The 7205-nt window shown below is 43.2% G+C and overlaps 1 pseudogene; it reads left to right on the plus strand.

Moving 5' to 3' along the window:
- The window catches only part of LOC129500040 (zinc finger protein 544-like), a 28802-nt pseudogene extending 25502 nt beyond the window's left edge, over window positions 1–3300 (plus strand).
- Window positions 3301–7205: the final 3905 nt, after the last annotated feature.

A 7205-nucleotide genomic window follows, 5' to 3' on the forward strand; every position in this document is an offset into this window, starting at 1 on the left:
CAGTTGCTGAGGGCTGGGCACATTGGTTAATAGAACCAAGAGGAAAGCGCAGTACCAGTGGCTTCAGGTCCTGGTTTCTCCTCTGAAGTGGAAAGCTTGGGGAGGGGATGAGCATGGGGTAGGTGTGTATGGGTGGATTGTGGGTCCTCAAGAGGGAGACCGTGGTTTTATCTCTCATCAACATGACAGGACAATGTGACTTTGGAGGATGTGGCTATGTACTTCTCTTTGGGAGGAATGGGGTCTTCTTGATGAGGCTCAAAGACACCTGTACCACGACGTGATGCTGGAGAACTTGGCACTTATAACCTCTCTGGGTAAGGTCATCACACCCACCATAGTGACTTGGGTAGCAACTTTGCCTTTCTGCTTTTCCCTAGGGACTGCTCTCTCCTTCCATCCAGACCATGGGCACCACATCCTTTCCTTTTTCCCTGGGTAGGTGCTCTTGTTGCTAGGACTGAATTGTTGGCACTGCCCTCTTCTCTCCCTGCTATAATACCTGCTGCCCTGAGTTCTGGTAGGAAAGGATTCTATGTAATCCTTCTAGATAGTCTTGGCAATCAGGCAGATGGATCCCACCTTGCCTGCCCTCTCACTGGCTGGGTGACTTCTACAGATCCATGGTACCTACTTACATCAGGTTTTCTCCCTTTTTCTGATAGTTCTACATATCTGCATATGCCAGGAATAACCATTAATGACATGGACACTAATTATGTGCTGTTCTTGTGAGACCTTTATGTGAGGTTCTTTTTGTAATGTTTAGCTTTCTATGATTTGTCATGCGTTAAGTTGTTCTGAGCGAGTACTGGCCACTTATATGTCCTGTCTTTCCCTTTGGACTTGCATTATCCAAGTCTCATGTAGTTGCTCAATTTGCATTGTCAGGGAGAGTTCTGAGCACTTCATAGGATGGTATCATTCTTGCCATGGTAGGAGGAGCTAGAAGGGGGATGGCCCTGCTGAGTGGCAATTGAGACAGGAATGACAATCAGGGCTATGTCCACATAATACCAGGAGTTTGTTCAAACTAGTGTTTCATATATATATATATATATATATATATATATATATATATATATATATTATTGGAGTTCGATAGCCAACATACAGCATAACACCCAGTTGCTTATCCCATCAAGTGCCCCCCTCAGTGCACATCACCCAGTCACCCCAACCTCCCTCCCACCTCCCTTTCCACCACCCCGTGTTCGTTTCCCAGATTTGGGTGTCTCTCATGTTCTGTCACCCTCACTGATATTTCCCACTCATTTTATCTCCTTTCCCCTTTATTCCCTTTCACTATTTTTTATATTCCCCAAATGAATGAGACCATATAATGTTTGTCCTTTTCCGATTGACAAACTAGTCTTTTAGTGCCATTTCCAAAGGCCACGTGTCGTTTTCACCTTTTTCTTCCCTATTCTTGATACTTGACTATTTTGTCATTTTTACTCTGACTTCTAGTCCCTGGCTGCTGCCAGCTTCCCTGCATCTATCATTTGCCCATTCCTTTCCACTGCTGCCTTTGCAGTGTTCCCAACATTGGCTCATGATAATAGCTGGTGAGCACATATCCTCAATAGTCTTTGAACACCAGCTATTTGCTAGTAATCATTTTTCTATTCCTGGACAAAAACTACTCACATGTGAGCAACAGCCCTTTCGGAGGTCATTCTCAGAGGAGTGAGTTGGAAACTGCCTGCTTCTCACTGTGCTGCATCCCATTCTTAACTTCTTTCATCTTGTAAGGCTTCCCTATTTCTGTGACCCTTTAGAATTCCAATATTGCAGAGCAGTCCCTTGCTCGTCTTGCCTCCCAACTCCTTCATCCTAAACAGTCTGCTTTATTCATTCTATGGTATGTCAGGCACATATGTATAATGTGGCTGCCACCTGTCCCCAGAGACAACATGTAATTCTCACATTTCTCTGTTTTCAGATTGTTTGTGTGGCATACAGAATGAGGCGGCACCTTCTGGACAGAATGGTTTTCTGGGAAGAATGCCACAAATCCTAACTTCAGATCCATCTACCCAGAAGGTTCATCTCTGTGAGATGTGTGTTCCTGTCATGAAAGATATTTTGTATCTGGCTGAGCATCAAGGAATACCTACTGGACAGAAATCTTACACATGTGCAAATTTTCACCAACACCAGAATGAGCACAGTGGGAGAAAACCCTGTAGTAGGGACATGGACAGGGCTTCCTTGGTGAAGAACTATAGATGCCATTCATTAGGGAAGCCTTTCATCTGTGAGGAGGTTGAAAAAGGACTTCCTAGCCAGTGTGGGTCTTCTCCAGCATCAGGCCACTCCCAAAGCAGTACTGAATATACACAGCAGTACTACATGTGAGGGAGCCTTTCACAACAGAAAAAATTCTTACAAATGTAAATGTGGAAAAGCCTTCTGTTGCAAATGTACACTTGTTCAGCACCAAAGAATTCACACTGGAGGAGGACTATTTGAATATGGTGGATGTGAGAAAACCTTCAGCTACAAACATACATTTGTTCAGCATAAGACAGTCCACACTGGAGAAAAGCCTTTTGAGTTCAGTGAATGTGGAAAGGCCTTCAGGTTCAAATATAAACTTGTTCAGCACTAGTGTACTCACACTGGAGAAAGGCCTATGTGTATAGTGAAGGTGGGAAAGCTTTTGGGTGCAAATCCAAACTTGTTTGGCACCAGAGAATTCACACTGGAGCAAGGCCTTATGAGTGTGCTGAATGTGGCAAATTCTTTAGACAAAGCTCCAGCTTCATTCAACAACGGAGAATTCACACTGGAGCAAAGCCATATGAATGTGATAAATGTGAGAATTCTTTTTGTTTTAATTTTTTTAAATTTTTTTTAAAATTTTTATTTATTTATGAGAGAGAGAGAGAGAGAGAGAGAGGCAGAGGGAGAAGCAGGCTCCATGCACCGGGAGCCTGACGTGGGATTTGATCCCAGGTCTCCAGGATCGCGCCCTGGGCCAAAGGCAGGCGCTGAACTGCTGCGCCACCCAGGATCCCTAAATGTGAGAATTCTTTTAGCCAAAGCTCTATCCTCATTCAGCACCAAGGAGTTCACACTGGAGAAAGGCCATATGAATGCGGTAAATGTGGGAAATCCTTTAGACAAGGCTCCAGCCTCATTCAGCACCAGAGAGTTCATACAGGAGCAAGGCCCTATGAGTGCAGTGAATGTGGGAAATCATTTAGCCAAAAGAATAGCCTCATTCAACACCATAAACTTCACACTAGAAAAAGGCCTCAGGAGTGCAGCCAACATGAGAAAGTTTTCAGTTAACAGTCTGCTCTGATTCAACACCAAGAACTTCATAGTCCACATTAAGTTTTATGAATCAGCAAATGTGGAAAAACCTTCAGAGAATATGCTATCTCTTTGTTCAGTGAGACAGCATTAGAGAGCCTCTGTGAGGAGCCCTCTACATGCATTCCAGTTATAAGAAATTTTCAGCAGCTGGAGTACCTGGGTGGCTCAGTTGGTTAAGTGTCTGCCTTCAGCTCAGACATGATCCCAGGGTCCTGGGATTGAGCCCCAAATTGGGCTCCCAGCTCAGTGGGGAGCCTGCTTCTCCCTCTCCCCTCCTGCTTATGCTCTCTCTTTCTCAAATAAATACATTAAAATACTGGTGCAGCCACTCTGGAAAACTGTGTGGAGGTTCCTCAAAGAATTAAAAATAGACCTGCCCTACAACCCAGCAATTGCACTGTTAGGGATTTACCCCAAAGATTTAGATGCAATGAAACGCCGGGGCACCTGCACCCCGATGTTTATAGCAGCCATGTCCACAATAGCCAAACTGTGGAAGGAGCCTCGGTGTCCATCGAAGGATGAATGGATAAAGATGTGGTCTATGTATACAATGGAATATTACTCAGCCATTAGAAACGACAAATACCCACCATTTACTTCAACGTGGATGGAACTGGAGGGTATTATGCTGAGTGAAGTAAGTCAATCGGAGAAGGACAAACAGTGTATGTTCTCATTCATTTGGGGAATATGAATAATAGGGAAAGGGAATATAAGGGAAGGGAGAAGAAATGTGTGAGAAATATCAGAAAGGGAGACAGAACATAAAGACTTCTAACTCTGGGAAATGAACTAAGGGTGGTGGAGGGGGAGGAGGGCGGGGGGTGGGGGTGAATGGGTGACGGGCACTGAGGGGGACACTTGACGGGATGAGCACTGGGTGTTATTCTGTATGTTGGTAAATTGAACACCAATAAAAATTAATTAAAAAAATAAAATACTTTTAAAAAATAAGTTTTCAGGAGCTGCATTTCATATTCTGACTAGCTCAGACCTTGCCATAATTATGTCACTGCCTTTGGTGGCAGAAGTTATCTTGCCTCTGACACCTAGCAGGTCATGGCATGCATGTGACCTCAGCATGCTCAAAGACAGATATTTGTGCTCTTTCCCAATCTCTTGTGGAAATCATAGTCTGAACCCATGGCGGGGGCGGGGGGGAATTCCCATTCCCTTTTGTCTGACTAGTTATGGCATGGACCTGACCCTCTTTTTGCCCAAAGAACCCAGTCTAGGAACCACTAGTGTTCAGTAAGTTTTACCTTCTTTATGGCATTGGTGGTCTTCTGCAGTATTTTTTTATGGATTTTTCCAGCCTCCAAGTCACTGATCTGGGGCCTGTCTGCCTCACATTTGCTCTGGATTGTGCAATAATAAATGGCTTATTCAGTCACATTTACCCTTAAGATTTTTATTCATTGTGCGGGGTGGGCTGAAAACAAAATTGGGCTCTGCCACTGTGGAGAGGTGGACAGCTTTCTTGAGGACCTCTAGGGGACAGTATAATGTCAGAGACTACCTCTCACTATAGTTTTTACCTAATCTACATTCCTGTCTGTGGTTAAAAAAAAAAAAAAGAATAAATATTTAGTGTCTGTCCCTACTTCCTGACACAGAGCTTCTAAAACCCTTGGTATTTACTGAATAAGAGTCTTTTGTATGATGGTGAAGTGGCTCAAGATGGAGGCCAATAAAGGAACTTCAGGATGGGAGCTGGTTATCAGACTTTGGAGGGCTCAAAATGCCATCTGGCCAGAAGGGGGTACACATGGATTCCACTGTGATAGAAATTCTTACTCTTGGGGTTCTTATGGAACTTACCCTATGTGCCTCTTCATCTCTTTGTTGATTTGCATCCTTTATAGTAAACTAATAGTAAATGTAGCATTTTCCTTAGTTCTATGGTTATTCATGCAAATTATCAAACCTAATGGGGACTCGAGCAACTCCAAATGTGTAGTCAGCCTGGTAGAAGTGGGGGTAGCCTACGTACCCCATTTGCAGCTGGCATCTGAAGAGACAGTTGTAGGACTAAATCCTTAACCTGTGGGGTCTGTGCTAACTCCCAAGTAGCTACTGTCAGAATTGAACTGAACGCTCAATATTGAAACAACATATTTTAGTATCAGAGAAGGCCATATATTGCATAAGGCCTTCTAGGAAAGACTACAGGTATCTGTGGTCCTATTTTGTGGCCTGGATGCCAGGATTTTTGTAGGCCCAAAGATTATCCTGAGGAGGATACAGCTGTGGCAACCAACAATGTTTTTGGAAAAGGCTAAGACATGCTAATTTCTCCCAGTTATAGTGGTGGAAATTAGCAGCACTTGAATTATGGTTGAACATGACATTATTAAGCCCTGATTATCTAAAATTAATTAGGAAAATATAAAGTGCTTATGTTTTCTCTGACTGAAATTATTGAGATACCTGAGTATTAAAACCAGCTTTTAAAAAATATTTAAGAGGCACCTAGGTGGCTCAGTGGTTGAGTGTCTACCTTTGGCTCAGGGCATGATCCTGGGGTCCTGGGATCAAGTCCCACATCAGGCTCCCTGCAGAGAGCCTGATTCTACCTCTGTTGATGTCTCTGCCTCTCTCTGTGTCTCATGAATAAATACATAAATACATACATACATTTATTTGAGAGAGTGTACATGCAAGCAAGAGGAGGGGCAGAGGGAGAGGGAGAGAGAGAATCCCAAGCAGACTCCCCACTGAATGCAGAGCCCAAAATGGGGATCAGTCTCACAACCCTAAGATCATGACCTGAGCCAAAATCGAGTCAGATGCTCAATCGACTAAGCCACCCAGGGACCCATTAAGACCAATTTTAACACTTCATCAGTAATGGAAATTTTAATGATATCCTTGATGATGACTTCCTCATTATACAACATCCACCTACATTTTTATCAGCCTAGAGAACTTTTGTTGTATTCTCCATTTTCCATTTGCTCAGTCACCATCTGAAAAAAAAAAAAAGTGACTCAGTAGTTCCCTTTGGTTTTAAGAACACACATTGCAAAGCAGAGCAGAGGTGTTTTGTTGTTTTTAATACCCTAAATCTGCAATATAATCTGACATCCAGATGGTAAGGACTTCTTGGAATCTTATTTTTTGCTTTGTACACTAACCTCACTTCAATTCTTTTTTTTTTAAGATTTTATTTATTTATTCATGAGAGACAGAGAGAGAGAGAGAGAGAGAGAGAGGCAGAGACACAGGCATAGGGAGAAGCAGCTCCATGCACGGAGCCGGACTTGGGACTCAATCCTGGGTCATCCAAGATCAGGCCCCGGGGCCGAAGGTGGCGCCAAATGGCGCCAAATGGAAGCCACCCGGGCTTCCCCCCCACTTCAATTCTTATATGGAATCAGTAGTATCTTTATTATGTCATAGGCTATTTGTAGCAGAATACATAATTCCTATTTATGATTCTAATGAAAGCTTTCCTTACAGCAAAACTACTAGATCCAATCAATTAGGGAAGTGTACTTGCACCCTACTCCAATAGACCTAGGCCCAGTGGCACATGGCTGCCATTTACACATGGAGCATAAGCTGGTTGAGGAGCCAAGTCCACCATCTGGGACACAAATGTGTTATTTACTCTTTAGAGCCGTGTAACTCTCTGCACTCAACAATTACGGCTCTAACATTCCACTGTTGTCATTGTCTAAAAAAGACTCCATATTTTGATTACTTATTAGGCTTGTTGCCACCACCTTCAAACCTCACATCATTTAGTTGGGGAATCCAGAAAATCAAGAATCTCTCTTCCATCCTGAATTATCCTAATAATTATCTATAAAGAGGTCAGTCCATCTACTCAAAGAGCTGTCATTACTGACCTGTCACTTAAAAGCTTCCCA

The sequence above is a fragment of the Nyctereutes procyonoides genome, unplaced genomic scaffold (assembly GCF_905146905.1).
Source record: "Nyctereutes procyonoides isolate TBG_1078 unplaced genomic scaffold, NYPRO_anot_genome, whole genome shotgun sequence".
In the NCBI taxonomy this organism is placed as follows: Eukaryota; Metazoa; Chordata; class Mammalia; order Carnivora; family Canidae; genus Nyctereutes; species Nyctereutes procyonoides.